Source organism: Pinus tabuliformis, chromosome 5_2 (assembly GCF_031772625.1).
Source record: "Pinus tabuliformis cultivar Carrire ecotype Pingquan chromosome 5_2, CPIR1, whole genome shotgun sequence".
NCBI classification, from domain to species: Eukaryota; Viridiplantae; Streptophyta; class Pinopsida; order Pinales; family Pinaceae; genus Pinus; species Pinus tabuliformis.
This window is the reverse complement of record NC_142306.1, coordinates 23775364-23792403: the sequence shown is the minus strand read 5'-3', so window position 1 is coordinate 23792403 and position 17040 is coordinate 23775364. Positions and strand designations below refer to the sequence as shown.

The following is a 17040-nucleotide window of genomic DNA, read 5'->3' as shown; positions in this document are numbered from 1 at the left end:
CTATGGACAAAGGCAACCCCTCTAGCCCTAGAGTGGGTCTAGTCACGAACAAGGACAAACCAACAACAATTCTCCTTAATTAGTTCAAGTTGGAGGCCTACCTCAACCAGTGGTCGATGGAGTTTCATTGCACTGCTCTAGCTTCTGCTTCCTTCTCCTAATGAGTAATCAACCTGAAACAAAGCAAGCAAATACAAAAAAGCACATAACCGGATACAACAAAGAACTATTTACCCATAAAGTCAAGAAATCATGAGCTATCTAGTACATTGCATACGAGACATAGGAAAACATCATTGATAGTATTAAATATGAAATAGAGTAAGCTTACAACCCAGGTCTTGACGTCACAAGCCTTCTCAGGAGGGTCCAACCAGCATGTTCCTCAAACATTCACCCTTGAAGATGGATCTCCCAATACAAGTCTCTCTCACTCACAAGTTTCACACAAGATCAAAAGCACTTCACAACCTTCCTTAAGCTCTCAAACAATCCCACACTTGTCATACCAGCTACCTATCAAGCTCACAATACTACCAGCAACACTCCAAAGACTAAGAATTCCAAAACTACCCAAAAACTAGCAGCACATAACAATGGTGAGAGTTTGAATAGGAGGAGGAGTCTCCATGAATGGTGGGAAGATGAGCTTATCTCCAAGGAGGGTAGCACAAATGACGGAACAGCCATGCCAGAGAAGGGAGGGCAACATAAGCAAGGCCAACAACTAGGTCTGGAGTCATCTGGAAGCCCGCCTGTTAGAACAAACTCGCCAAAAATGGATCATCGCGGGTACATAAATTGTCTGACGCGCTGACATCACTACTACATAACAAATAAGATCATGTCATCACGGGAAAATACAAGCGACAGTTGCGTTGTCATATGAAAATCGACCATCGCAAGAATCACGTGTACTTCCGCGATGGAAACGCGTATGGACTGTTTTGGAGTGCTCATCAACGCGCTTATTTCGACAAAAGACATGATGATGCAGAAACTTTGGCAAAGTGGGTCATTTGGCAACATCATAGAGCATGAGCATGAATGATTTTGGACTCATGACATAGTAGGAAGACTGGGATGAAGGCAGTGAAAAATTACCGTGTAACAGATGCCCCCTAAAGTATGAAGCCCGAGAGAGTGGGAGGGGTGAAATGATTTACGAAACTGACTGAACTGGAACACCATCTGGAGGAACCTGCACACAAGTACAACTGATATCTTTGATAATGAATTACATGTAGTCTAGGCATGGGTGCAGCCATCCAAAAGACATACGAAATAGGTCTATGGTATGACGCAGCCACCCAGCTAATGAGACCATGATGATAATAAAGGTATGGTCGCAGCCATCCATCAATGAGTCATGTAATCATAAAACCAATTCACGCATCCCAAACACGTGTAATCTGAGTTCAGGGTCTTGAACCCATCTGATCATAGTACAAATCCTAACATGCAAATAGATGTGCTGAGGTCGAGCATGATAGAACATCACTTGATTACCGGTCAATGAGGAAAACGTTAACAAGCGCAAGAGAAACCACCAATAATGCCAATGGCTCTCCAGGTACTATCCAGCACAATCCACAAAGTGTGAAAAAGGAGTTGAAGTCAAACACTCGTGGAATCACCCAATCGATGACGAATGATGAAAGTCGACTGTCAGGTGTGAAGAACTTGCCATTGAGGCATGCGAGCTCCAAGGTACGAAAGGGGATCTCTAGATCAATCTCCTGGATAATGAGCTGATGTCGACAAGAGACGACCTGTCGCAGGAGGGCCATAATGTTTCCCTCATCAATGAAACGAGATAAGGAACAAGTGGTAGATGGCAGAGCAGAGTACTAGAGGAGAAGGTGAGGGTGTAAACTGCAAAAGGATTATACTCTTGAACATATCGGCGACACGACTCAAGAAGGGAGTGTGGCAGCATTCAGGCACCGATGGATCAGAGGCACGAAGGAGACGACATGAATAGATAAAATGAGGCTAGAATGATAACCCAAACCCGCGGAAGGCCAAATGACGATGTATGGATGTCCCAACCCGACAAAAAGCGAAAGCGTTGATGTTCAAGAGTGACCAGCTGCCATAGACAATCAATGATAAACCTGTTGTTGAATCCAACCTAGTAATAGTTTAACGAGCCCTAGGAAGGAGAAGCTTGAGTCTCGTCATGGTGATGAGTCCAATGTCGTCAGGGTTTAACGAGTCCGACATAGGTGAAACTCAGAGTCTTTTTCATGTTTAGAGAGTTTGAAAAGACACGGAAAAGAAAACTCCAGGGGGGTCATTTTTCATAGAGTTGTGTCTCTCGAGCTCGAAAAAGTATAAAACGATACTCGAAAGAATTTCCCGATCATTATGATCGAGGAGTACTTTTCATAAGTAGTAACTTCGACCCGAAAAAGAAAAAAAGCGGTCAGAAGCACGTCGTTTCGTAACCAATAACGAGTCCGAAATGACAAAAACCCAGCGATCTTTTTATGTTTAAACGGTCGAAAAAAGGGCTTAAAGGTGACCGTCGCTCGTTTCTTTTAACGAGTCAAGAGGGAAAACTCAACAATCTTTTCATCTTTAAACGGTCAGAAAAGAGCTGAAAGTAGACCTCCATTTTTATTTTCTATAATGAGTCAAAAAGGGAAAAATACTCGGCAATCTTTTCATATTTTACGAGTTAGAAAATAGCTTAAAGGAGACTCGTCCTGGAGGAACGAGTGGTATAACGGGTAGCAACTGGTTTCGGCAATGGTGGAACTGCTCAAAACATGTAATGGTCAAGAGGCTAGCTAATAAAACCACTCATCGATGTGGTTCCTCAGGAAAGGAAAAACAACCAAGTGAAGGCATATAACCGGCCAAAGAGATGGTGGCCATGGGATGAAACAACTAAGGCTCATCTAGCAGAATTTAACGGATAGGCGGCAATAACAAGATGTGAATTAGGTATGTGTTCATTTTTACACAAGCTTGAACCATGGAGAACTCTGCTTGGATTTGGTTTCATGTTTACACAAGCTTGAAACAAAAAACTATGCTTGTTATAAGTTCGCATGCCCCCAGCATAATGACGCAAATCAAGGTACATGGCCCCCAAGCTTCATTGCATTCAACAAAGTGGATGGAATGAAGGTTCACTTACAATATTTGGGAAAGACTCGACTTGGATTTTATGAGATCTTAAGAAAAGAATCGAATTGGAGAGGGAGTTGTTGTTTCATTTTTTTTAATGAGGTTGACACAGTGAAAGAACTATCCTCATAACCTTTGTTTCATTTTTTAACGAGCTTGACACAATACAAGGAACTGTGCTCCAGACTCCTTGTTCATGGGCCACCTGACAACATGGCTCCCAAGAGGTCTTCGTGGGATGGAAGAGACGCACTCTAGGAGGAATACATGTCATGATGCACCAATGATAGATCAGGTTCCAATGCCCCCAGTACATGATGTACGAGACCAACTGCATGATCATCAGCAGAAGCGGGGATGGAACAGGTAGCCACATAATTAACTTGTGGCAAAGAAGGTACTGCTTGCGAGCAAGAACCGAGAGGGGATGACAGCTGCACAAGAGGTACCGGGGGCCTAAAGAATGATAATTGATCAATAGTCACCATTCTTCCGTCATGCGGAAAACAAACCACATGGAAAAGTGAAGAGATGAGGGCCCCCATGGCATAAACATAGTCACGGCCAAGGAGAAGACTGAAATCTAAAGCATATTGGACAACCAGCATGTCTATATAGACGGTTTTGCCTCCCAAAGTAATAGGAAACTTTGGGAGGACCCCTATAGGTTCACTGGTTCCTCCATCAAATTCTAACAGATTCTGTGCGACTGGCACAAGCTGTGGGGAGCCCAAAGCTTGCCAAGTAGTGGAAGGCATAAGACTGAAAGATGCACCCTCATCCAAGACAGTGCTAGGTACTGCCTTGTCATAGCCATGTACCGTAATATGGAAAGGCACATGGGATGGAAGGCGGAATGTAGTCAAATGACTCCAGTTGAAGGAAACGACTGAACTACTTGGTGGGGGAATTGTATGATTGCCCCCTTGCTCTACAGGAACCAAAGAAGGACTCTCTTGATCAGCGAGGATAGGAGGGTCATTCTCTGACTCTGGAGAATATGATGAGACGAGAAGAACATGGCCATGACACTCTTTGGAAACATAGTGATCAATAGGTGGGGAACCCAATTTGACACTCTCACCGACCAACGATTGGTCTGGACCAGGCTTAGCACAGCCAGGTTCGGGAAGAGGAGCCTGGACAAGAGAAGAATCTAAGTCAATCTCTTTGTCGATAGGGAGATGATCTAAAGAGAGAATTTGATAACCAACGGGAAGTTGGGGTGAGGAAGCTGTAAGACTTTCTAAGACAGCGGAAGCTTTATCCATGAGCGGACAAAGGTGAAGGGGATGGTTGCCTTCACATAGTCTACAGGGGATTCAGATCTTCCCTTTCTTCTAATTGTTGTCAGTTGATAGGGTGGCATCACCATGAGCTTTAGAGGATGATGAAGGATGAGCCAGATCATGAGACCATACTTCTAGGATCCTAGGAATACTAGGACAATCACGAAGAAGATGGTCATCCTTGCACAATTTACAAGGAAACTTAACTTTCCGTGGAGGAGTAGAAGGAGTTCTGACTTGAAATGTACTTGGAGCGGTGACTGTATAGGTGGCCTCACGTTTATCAGACTTCTTCTTCTTCTTCATATTCTTCTTCTTCTTCTTAGTCACCTGGTTACTTGAATCTGGACCTTCACCAGGAGAAGTAGAAGATGAGGACGTAGAAACAGGTGAAGAAGGGGAGAGGTCCACCTTGGAATCAACATGATGATGTTCGGGTGGAGGAACTAATTGACCAGTAGTTAAGACATTAGGGACTAGAGAGGTTGAGAACAACCAAACAGGCAAGCCAACAGTTAACCCAGGAAGGGACAACGTTGCCATGTAAGGAGCACCAACATTCCCAAAGGGAGGAAAATGACTAGGATTCACGTCAAAGGGGATTCCTGGGTTGGTGAACCCTGGAAAAGTTTCCATCAAAAACTGAAAATCACACATGGGGCTAAAAAAGAGTCAAGGCACACAATCAAATGGCCAACAAGTAGAATCTAACAGGGCGTGTGATCGTGGGTGAATAAATTTTAAGACACAAGGACATAACTTGACCTTTTCATCTTTAAAGAGTCGAGAAAAGGACAAAAAGATGACTCTAGTCGTCTTCAAATGCTTAATGAGCCCACAGTGACATGTGCTCAGATGGACCTTTCCTTTTAGGGAGTTGAAAAGGAACGAAAGTGACTACTCTGGAGAACTAGGCAAAAAAGTTTACCAAACAAATCTGTAAAACTGCATATACACCTTGGCAGTCATATGAAAACCAAGGACTTTCCGTACGGCAGTCAATCTTCCTGAATGTTGTGTTCGGTGCATTACGGCTTGTAAGGCGGTAGACACGGCTTCCTATGGATAAAGGATGATAACCTAGTGGGGTCTCCCCATATACTCGACGGTACTTGGGAGCTAAAATCCGTACTAGACCACTATTAAGTCACGGAAGGAGGAATCACCCAACCTTGAGTGAAACAAAAGTGACTAGGTTTAACGACGCCGGAGCACGTCTCTATCCTAGACCTCTAAATGTGTGTGTTATGTTCCAATGCATTGTTAGATTTATTCAGTTCATTTTAACGTTGATCTTGGATTATGTTTCAGTTTTCAGGCCTTACCATATGTATATTTCAAAGCCTAGGATGCAGCTAAAATGAATGAAATATCCTTTTCTTCAATGAACACCTACCTACAAGAGGGTAGAGAGATCATTCCCAAACCAAGACAAGCGAATGCAAACAATAAGAAACACAATGCATCAATACACTAATCTCACGATGCATCGATACTACTAATGAAAGATTTAGAATTTGCTTTCCAATTTCTCAAACATGAAAATTTGTAATGCAAATGTACTTTCACTTTCGTATGCTAAATGAATGCAATCTTTTAATTTTTTTTTTTTGTGAATTCAAAGAGACAAACAAGCAAGTGTGAACTGATCGATCCAGACAATTGTGATCTATGCTTGGTAGCGAAGAAATCGAATCAACATAAAAAATTGGTTCAATAATCGACACTAAAAATCAACCAGCAAGAAAACAAGCAGTGGAAAAGCCTCAAGCAAATCAATAAGACAGTTGTGGATGAACCTTGAACAGACAAGTAACCCAAGCAAATGGTTTCTCAACGAAACTTCTAAAGGGCTAGGTCACATGGTCTAAAAAAGACAAGACTCACTCAAATGAAATCAAAGAGACAATGCCCCTAACGAAAAGCAATCAAAACAAGCTAATGAGAGACAAGGAATAACAAGGGATAAGAAAAATTGATCAATTCAGGAGGTAAAGTTATAAAAACAACTTTTCAGGAATCATCGCAAGTTGTACACTGACAACCCGAGGTGATCTCAAATTTTACACAGACAACCCGAGATGTCATCGCAAATTTTACACAGACAACCCGAGATTATCACAGAAAAAGACCTATTTTCTGCGATGATGTGATTTCAAGAGTCATCGTGGGAATTAAGCTATGAACCCAAGATCATCGCAGGTAAAAAGCTACAAAGTGGCGATGACATCACGACTATTAGGCTTTTTTCGTGATGATGCGAAAAACAATGACAAATGAACAAAAACTCCTGAACCAAAACCAGTCAACCCTTCAATCAAATAGAGGTATTTCCTAAATCAACCCAGGAAACTCAAAAGACTGATAATTAATCCCCAAAAACTTGAAAAGAGACCAAAACAAAAACTTAAGGCAAGAGTGAACCAGAAAAGAACAAAGGCTAGCTCCCCAGTGGAGTCGCCAATTTGTGAAGCAGGAAAGTGTTCCCTGTGCGGACAAAGGAAACCCCTCTAGCCCTAGAGTGGGTCTAGTCACAAACAAGGACAAACCAACAACAATTCTCCTTAAATAGTTCGAGTTGGAGGCCTACCTCAACCGGTGGTCGATGGAGTTCCGTTGCGCTGCTCCAGCTTCTGCTTCCTTCTCCTAATAAGTAATCAACCTGAAACAAAGCAAGGAAATACAATAAAGCACATAACCGGATACAACAAAGAACTATTTACCCATAAAGTCAAGAAATCATGAGCTATCTAGTACATTGCATACAAGACATAGGAAAACATCATTGATTGTATTAAATATGAAATAGAGTAAGCTTACAACCCAGGTCTTGACGTCACAAGCCTTCTCAAGAGGGTCCAACCAGCATGTTCCTCAAACATTCACCCTTGAAGATGGATCTCCCAATACAAGTCTCTCTCACTCACAAGTTTCACACAAGATCAAAAGCACTTCACAACCTTCCTCAAGCTCTCAAACAATCCCACACTTGTCATACCAGCTACCTATCAAGCTCACAATACTACCAGCAACACTCCAAAGACTAAGAATTCCAAAACTATCCAAAAACTAGCAGCACATAGCAATGGTGAGAATTTAAATAGGAGGAGGAGTCTCCATGAATGGTGGGAAGATGAGCTTATCTCCAAGGAGGGTAGCACAAATGATAAACAACCATGCCAGAGAAGGGAGGACGACATAAACAAGGCCAACAACCAGGTCTGGAGTCATCTGGAAGCCCGACTATTAGAACAAACTTGCCCAAGCTGGATCATTGCGGGTACATAACTTGTCTAACGTGCTGACATCACTACTACATAACGAAGAAGATCATGTCAACACAGGAAAATACAAGCAACAGTTGCACTGTCATATGAAAATCAACCATCGTGGGAATCATGTGTACTTCTGCGATGGCAGCGCGTATGGACTGTTTTGGAGCACTCATCAGCGCGCTTATGTGGACAACAGACGTGATGATGCAAAAACTTCGGCAAAGTGGGTCATTTGGCAACATCAGAGAGCATGAGCATGAATGATTTTAGACTCATGACACAGTAGGTAGACTGGGATGAAGGCAGTGAAAAATTACTGGGTAACAATGACCTTCTAGGAAAATTCTTGTCTTGGGTCCCCAACCCTCAAAGAATATCGCTCCGCTTGCCTACTCTTGTCTTGGATTCCCTACACATCCTCAAAGAGCATAAGATGCTAGATGATTACCCAATCCTCCCATTATTTCTTGCCAAGTGAGGACAAGAATGTTGTGTCTATCTCTTCCCTTGATTGAGGAAGACATGCCCAAGTTTCCTCTGATAAGTAACTTTCCCAAGCTCCTTTGTAGTTGGGAACTTGTTAGAACTCCCTCTTAGCTAGGGAATTGTCCATTCATCAACAACGTCTTCTTTGTGGGTCCTTTGGTTGCTTGATCTCCTTCTTTCCATCGATGCCATGAAGTCTTTGTTTGAACTTCTTCTTGGTAGGTTACCGGCCATTGATCACTTTCCCTCCTGGTTTGTCATGTCATTGCTCCCTTCGTGGAAAGTGGCCTTCTTGATATATATCAGGTCCATTTTGTCATCTAGCTACTCCTTTGTCATCTTGCCTATCCTTCATAATACTTATCACATGAATGCTTAGTTGTACTTGCTTGTTCCCATACTTTGATTTAGTGGCCCTTCATGACTTCATTATGACATTACTTCAACATCAAATGGTGATTTTGTTGGATGGCATCTTCACCATGACATATTTGTAGAGTTGAATTGGTTATCTGCACCTTACTATCTCCAAGGCCTTCGTAGGTGTCAAGGGTCCTTTGATCTTTTTCTTCCTTTGTCAGAGTTGCCATGCCTTCTTTCAAGAGATGTTGAGGAATCTTGTCAAATAGTTATTCTTTGTGACCACGATGTTCTTCACATGCTTGATCTCTTTCTTCGTTTTCTTCTTCTTGGATTGATTAGTCAACGACCTTATACTCCTTATGAGAGTACTTCTTCATGTTGACCTTTACTCCATTGTAGTACAGGCCTCCGAGCATATTGTTGGCAAAAGAGATCCTTTTATTCTTGATCATTATTCTAGAACTTTTCCCATGACCGAATATATGTGATGACATGGCTTAAACTTTGATGCATACATACCTCATCTTGGTTATGCTTTTATCATCTCGACTTTATTTGGTGTATCCTTCCTTGCTTCATCTACTCTCGCTTGTATATCATCCTTTCTTGAATCCCATAAATGGGACTTCCAATGAGACATCTACCTCCTTATGTACGAGCCTTATTTTGAAGATTCTATCAGAGGATATTGAGGACCCTTACCTTGAAAATGTTTCTTCCTTTGATGATGGAGGCCTTCTAATAACTTTGATCATGATCAATCATTTTTTCATTGTGGATGAAACCCTATAATAGGTATGCTCCTTCTATGTGAATATCTTGAGCTATATCTACACCATGTTCCTATATTCTAGAATATATCTTTAACCATGCAATATGTTCTATTTCTATATGCTCCTATACTACTCAAAACTTTGAAATAAGACCTTAAGCGAAGAGGTTGGAGGATATTCCTTCTTTTGCTTCTTGTCATCTTCTTTCACTTCTTGAGTTACATGAGCTTCTTCCCTTTTTCTCTTCTTGTTGTTGTCCTTCTTAAGTTTAGGACAATCCCTTTTGTAGTGTTCATATTCTTGTCATCCAAATCATTGTACTTTGGACATGCAGTGGTCCCAACCAATTTGTTACTTTCCTTGCAAAAAGACATTAAGGTATACTCAAAAGGGGACATATACTTACTTGATAGAGTTTGAGATGTAGTGAACTTGCTTTCTTCTTGAAGACTTGATGGCTTGCCTTCCTTAGATATTGATGTTCTTCAAGTTTCTTTATTCAAATGGACTTGCTTGATGACTTGACTCGTAGTGCCTTTCATTTTTCAATATGGTGTAGCTTGATGTAGGTCCCTCTTTGATTTGCTCTTCATGTAGGTGCCTTTATACAAGGCATTTCTTCTTGCATTGTAGTCTTCCATGATGAATTATAGATGGTAGTCCTTGTTGTCCTTGATGTGATTGAGACTTCTTGGCTTGATGCTTCAACCTTGCCGATGGTCTTGATATTCCCTTTCCTTGATGTGTCACCTTAGCTCCGATATCACGTTGAAGAATCTGGGTCAATGGGGTATAGCGGGATTCTTCTAGACTTGATAACAATTTGTGAAGCTTTTTTACAATTTATATTTTTATCTTAATCTTATTCTCTTATTATTAATGCATGTGTGTTTACTTCATCAAACTAGTGCCAAAAACATAATAACAAGAACAAAAGATGTTGGCCCTCTGCCAGGGCAAAACCTCTCTCTCTCAGAGAGGAAAACCCTTTGGTAAATTTCTCTTATCGAAGCTTCTTATTGGTCATTGCGAAGCCCTAGACCCTTGACAAGAATATCCTCCAAGCACAAGTCAAGTCCTTCCTCCTCTCTGCATTTTGTTTCTTCGGCACTTCGTTCCCTGGCACTGTGTCCTTATTTCAACTTTTGATAGTCCTTGGTGGACTAGATCTAGAAGAGACTCCAACCTTTGATCCTTAGCGAGATCCCTTACCAATGAAGAAACCTTCATTCTCTTTACCAACTGAGCCTTTTTCTTGATGTGAGTTTGCAGACTCGATGTACACCAAGTTTACTGCACTTGGGGTGATTTCCATCTTGACGAGACATGGAAACCCCAAATTTCCTGCACTTGGGATGCTTTCGACAAGGTGGGACATGGAATCCCTGAGTTCCCCTCAATTTGGCGAATTTTGTCAAGGAGGGACTGGAAGACCCCATGTCACACTCCTATCCTAGTGGTAGTATTTCAACCACACATAAGCAGGTGCGACACCGCCGTACTTTTTCCTTTTACCAATACTTTAGTACACAGTCTGCGCCTACTTCGGCACTCAGTCAATTTTCTAATAAGTGTTCTTAACAATGTAGCGAAAATAACTTACCATCAATTTATCTTCTTCAATTATTATTTCAACCCGTCGTGTCATGTGGTCATGTTGCACTGCCCATGACCTACACGACACAACTCCACACCTGAACTGCGAACCTGTCCACCCGACTTTCGATCCCGCGGCACCCAAACTTTGCCCATTGGTGTGGTCCATAGTGAGGGTGCATGGCCCGCATGTAGTGCAGCCGACCTACCCGGTCGGTAACTCGCCCCGCTCTGCCTATCCACACTACCAAGTTCGACTTGCCTGTTGTAGTACACCTACCAATGTTGCCCTCTTACCCATGTCCTTCTCTTCCTTTTGTTTTCTCCCAACTCCTTCCTTTGCACTTGTTCTGTGATTCGGAAGTTTGATTTCAATGTCCCTTCATCAAATGCCATCCTCCTTACTTATACGCATCCTTTTGCCCAAGTGTTGTGTCTCTTGGTGATAACAAGAGTCAGCTCCCTCAACATGCATGCCTGGCCGACCTGCCACATAACCTCGACACACCCCATTCCAACGAACCGCCATGTCCCTTTGTGTGCATCGTCACACCCATGGGTCGGCTCCAACACTTAGCTGATTACACCCATCACCACACGTCGCACACCTACCCATGTCCTAACTCGTCTACACATGGTCACCTTTTTCATCCAGGCACCCAACAAGGGTTGCCCACATGCCTTTCGCCAGTGACTCGCCCATCGTGCATGTATCAAGGGGCATGCACCCTATCCAACATGGCGCCCACTATGAGTGCATCCATCACCGTCATGCATAAGCAAATGTCCTGCCAAATCTTCGCATATAACTCAATGCTCACCTGAGTCACATATAACTGAAAGCAGGCACCTGTACTATGGGTTCAGTCTTTCGACTCTCTTGGGTGCTCCCGAATTGAATACTTGACACCCCAGGGCCCCCCTGCCATACGTGGTAGAGGATTCTGGTGCAATGGGACATGGAAACCCAAGATTTCATGCACTTGGGCTGTTGTCGTCATGGCGGGGCAGGGAAACCCCTCTTTCTCGCTCTTGGATGGCTCCCGTCGCAATGAGGCATGGAAACCCCAAGTTCCAAAGACAAACCAGGAAAGAAGTTTCCACCCCGCTGCAAAATGGAAACCCTGAGTTCGCAAGACTTGGGTGGTTCTTCATCGTTCCGCAACATGGAAACCATGAGTTCCATAAACTTGGGCAATTTCGGTCATGTTGCGACATGGAAACCGAAGCTCCCAACACTAGGGCCACGGTTTTTGCCCGAGCGGGAAATGGAGACCCCAGAGGTTCCCAGAAATAGGTGGTTTCCCTCATGCCACAAAATAGAAGCCCCTCGGGTCCCACAGACTTGGGTGGTTCTCTGTCATTCTGTGGCATGGAAACTTGAGTTCCCTACACCGAGGTTGCAGTTTCTATCGTGGTGGGACATGGAAGACCCCAAGTTTCCCATAATTGAGCAATTTCTATCATGCCATGGAATGGAAAGCCCCATGTTCAGTAGACTTGGGCAGTCATTCCCTGTCGCGCGATGACATGGAAACCTGAAGCTCCCAAAACTTGGGCGATCGTTCCCTGTCGTGTGATGACATGGAAACCAGAAGCTCCCCAGACTTGGGCGGTAGTTTTAGCTGCAACGCGAGCAACATGGGAACCCCACGTTTGCCAGACTTAGGTAGAAATTTTTGTCGTGACACGAAATGGAAACCTCATGTGTCCACTGACTTGGGTAGCAGTTTCCATCATGCCGTGAAATGGACAACCTGATTTCCCCTGACTTTGGCGGCTTCTCGTCGCCCCACGACATGGAAATCTGAAATTCCACAGACTCTTGGGTGATTCAGGGTGTGACGCGACATGGAAACCCTAGGTTTCTCAAACTTGGGTGGTTTCCGTCAGTGGTTTCGGCCATGCCATGACATGGAAACCACGAGTTCCCTAGACTTGGGTAGTGCTTTCGAAACACCCCAAGTTCCCCAGACTTGCGAGCTGGTTTGCATCATCATGGAAACCCCAAGTTCCCCGCATTGGGAGATTGTTGAAAACCCCACATTTCCATCGTGCCGTAAAATGTGGAAACCCGTGATTCCATCAAGGGCAAGACATGGAAACCCCAAGTTTCCCTAGACATGGGTGTTGCCGGTTTTGACCGTAGTGCGACATGGAAACCCTAGGTTTCACAGGCTCAGGTGCCAGGGTGCGACATGGAAACGCCAAGTTTCCCCAAGCTTGGGCACTGCCGGCTTCAGTTGTGGCGTGACATGGAAACCCCAAGTTTCCCAGGCTTGGGCGCGAGGGCACGACATGGAAACCCCAAGTTTCCTCAGGCTTGGGCACTACTAGTTTCAGTCATGGCGTGACATGGAAACCCAAAGTTTCCCCAGGTTTGGGTGCTAGGGCATGACTTGGAAACCCAAAATTTTGGGTGCGACATGGAAACCCCAAATTTTTTGTGCCGGGCGAAAGCCCCAAATTTTAGGCCCTAGGTGGAAACCCCAAATTTTGGGCACGATACAGAAACCCAAAATTTTTTTGTACTGAGTGGTAGCCCCAAATTTTATGCACTGGGTGGAAAATCCAAATTTTGGGTGTGACAAGGAAACCCCAAATTTTAGGTGCTGGGTGTAAACCCCAAATTTTTTTGTGCTGGGCAGAAGCCCAAAATTTTAGGCACTGGGGTGTGGCATGGAAACCCAAACTTTTCCCATGCTTGGGTGCCTTTTTCATCGCAACATGGAAACCCCAAATTTTGGGCACCACTGCGCGACATGGAAACCCAAAAATTTTGGGCGCTAGAGCACAACATGGAAACCCCAATTTTCCTAGTCTTCTGTGCCAGCGTGGAAACCCCAAATTTCTTGCCCCCAAGAAATAAAAAATTGTCATCTAAAGGAAGAGGCAAAGGCACAAGAACGGGAGGGTTGCCCAGATTTGTTTGTGTCAAGAGCGAAAGCTCCGAATCGAGGTGACCAAGGGCTGAATCTCAGTGGATCATGGTAGCAAGGCCACTCTACCACTTACAATACTCCGTCGCATATTTAAGTCATCTGCAAAGGATTCTTCTCAATGACTGTTTGGAATTTAACTTCAAAGCTGCCCCGACTGAGATGCTTCATGGTCATGGTTTGCAAATGACACGGGCCCCTGGGGGTGACAAAGTGACACCCCTACTATGGGTCGAGATATGATCGAAGAGTCACATCCACCGCTTCTAGCGTGGATTCTGACTTAGAGGCGTTTAGTCATAATCTGGCACATGGTAGCTTTGCACCACTGGCTTTTCAACCAAGCGTGATGACCAATTGTGTGAATCAATGGTTCCTCTCATACTAAGTTGAATTACTATTATGGTGTGGTCCATCAATAGGGAAAACTAAGTTGTCTCACAGTGGTCTAGACCCAGCTCATGTTTCCTATTGTTGGGTGAACATTCCAACACTTGGTGAATTATGCTTCATAATGATAGGAAGAGCCAACATCGAAGGATCAAAAAGAAACATCACTAATGAATGCTTGGCTGCCACAAGCTAGTTATCCCTGTGGTAACTTTTCTGACACCTCTAGCTTCAAATTTTGAAAATTTAAAGGATCGATAGGCCATGCTTTCACGGTTTGTATTCATACTGAAAATCAAAATCAAATGACCTTTTACCCTTTTGTTCCACACAAGATTTATGTTCTTGTTGAGCTCATCTTAGTACACCTGTGTTATCTTTTAATAGATGTGCTACCCTAGCCAAACTCCCCACCTGACAATTTCTTCCACCTAGATTGACCCACCGAAATGTGCCTTAAGGCCAAAAACAGGGGCACTGCCCCATCTCTGCCCCATGGAATAAGTAAAATAACGTTAAAAGTAGTGGTATTTCACTTGCACCAAAAATGGCTCCCACTTATTCTAGACCTCTCAAGTCATTTCACAAAGTCGGACTAGAGTCGAGCTCAATAGGGTCTTCTTTCCCTGCTGATTCTACCAAGCCCGTTCCCTTGGCTGAGATTTCACTAGATAGTAGATAGGGATAGTGGGAATCTCGTTAATCCATTCATGCACATCACTAATTAGATGATGAGGCAGTTGGCTACCTTAAGAGATTCATATTTACTCCCATCATTTACCCGCGCTTGGTTGAATTTCTTCACTTTGACATTCAAAGCACTGGGTAGAAATCACATTGTGTCAGCATCCGCGGGGACCATCAGAATGGTTTTTTTTAATTAAATAGTCAGATTCCCCTTTTCCGTACCAGTTTTGAGTCGATTGTTCGACACCTAGGGAAAAGCCCCATAGCCCTATCGACATGCGATTGCCCGCCCTCACTATGGGAGCAACTCGGGTAGACTACTGATAGCCCATGAGTTGAGGGCACAGAGCCCTAGGCCCAACCCTAAGAACCAATCCTTTTCCTAAAGTTATGGATCCGTTTTTCTGACTTCCATTACCTACATTGTTCTATTGACCAGAGGTTGTTCACCTTGGATACTTGATACAATTATGAGTATGACTAGGCATCAATAGTACTCAGTCCTCCAGATTTTCAATGGCCACTAAGGGTACACCAGACACTGCAAGACGTGCGGTGCACTTCCAGCTGCTAGACCCTATCTCTGGGTGAATTGATTCCAGGGTGGGAAAGCTGTTAAAAAGAAAAGATAACTCTTCCCTTGGCCCCCGATGACGTCTCCAGATTTCCTAACATTGCCACTTGCCACCATGTCCCGGTTCGTGAATATAACCTGATTCCCTTTCGATGCTAGTGCAGAGTGCACCCTTGATACAAGGCTTCCCCATCTCTTAGGATTGACTAGCCCATGTCCAAGTGTTGTTCACATGGAACCTTTCCCCACTTCAGTCTTCAAAGTTCTCATTTAAATATTTGCTACTACCACCAAGATCTACACCGAGGGTTGATCCACCCAAGCTCATGCTCGAGGTTTCTCAATGACTCCCATGTCCTCCTACTCATTGGAGCTAGGAAATTTCTTTGACAGGTGAGTATAGGTTGCACACTTCAGAGCCATCCATTTTCAGGGCTAGTTGATTCGACAGGTGAGTTTTTACACAATCCTTAGCAGATTTCGACTTCCATGACTACCGTCCTGCTATCTTAATCAACTAACACCCTTTGTGGGATCTAGGTTAGCGTGCAATTTTGAACCGTAACTCGACTTTTGGTTCATCCCACATTGTTTGTTCTGCTTACCAAAAATGGCACACTCGGATCTCTTGATTCCATGATGCCACTCAGTGGAGCAGCCACACCCTATTACCTATTTAAAGTTTGAGAATAGTTTGAGGGCGTTAGACCCCCAATGCCTCTAATCATTTACTTTACTTGATAAAACTCACGTGTGAGCTCCAGATATCCTGAGGGAAACTTCAGAGGAAACTAGCTACTAGATGGTTCGATTAGTCTTTCACCCCTATACCCAAGTCAGATGAACAATTTGCACGTTAGTATCGCTACGAGCCTCCACTGGAGTTTCCTCTAGCTTCGCCCTGCTCAAGCATAGTTCACCATATTTCGGGTCCCAACAGGTGTGCTCGCACTCGAACCCTTCACATAAGCTCAAGGTCGGTCGATGATGCACCCTGAGAGAGGGGATCTCTCCTGTCTACTTCCTTGCGCCTTGTAGGTTTTCAAACCCGCCGACTCGCACACATGTTAGACTCCTTGCTTTGTGTTTCAAGACGGGTCGAATGGAAAGCCCACCAACCAACACCATGAGTGCGCAGGTGCACATGGCCCGCCACAAGGGCGCACACTTCATTCCTCGACCACCGCAATGGCAAACCGATAGGTAGTAATCCACCCACACTTATGATGATGCAACAGCCCGTGTTGGTTTGCACCTCAAGTCGAGTGGCAAACCAGCCTGATTTGTTCCACATCTGACCGAGATGCATCAACAGCCTCCATCCACTTCCCTCCCGGAAATTCCAAGAACTCTTTAACTCTCATTTGGATAGGCACGAGGGACCAGGATGAGCCAGGAAGCCACACCACAACAACCCATACAATTCCAGGAACTTAGAGAGTAGATGGGGAATTGTTCACATATGCCTCACGGGATGAGCATGGCCAACATTACTGCTCATGTGATACCGAGCGGGGATGGAGAGAATAT

The 17040-nt window shown here is 44.0% G+C and overlaps 2 pseudogenes; both read right to left on the bottom strand.

Annotated features, from left to right (window-relative positions):
- Window positions 1-13871: 13871 nt before the first annotated feature.
- LOC149157430 (25S ribosomal RNA) lies at window positions 13872-15369 on the bottom strand (annotated as a pseudogene).
- Window positions 15370-16591, bottom strand: LOC149157429 (25S ribosomal RNA; annotated as a pseudogene).
- Between the last annotated feature and the right edge of the window lie 449 nt (window positions 16592-17040).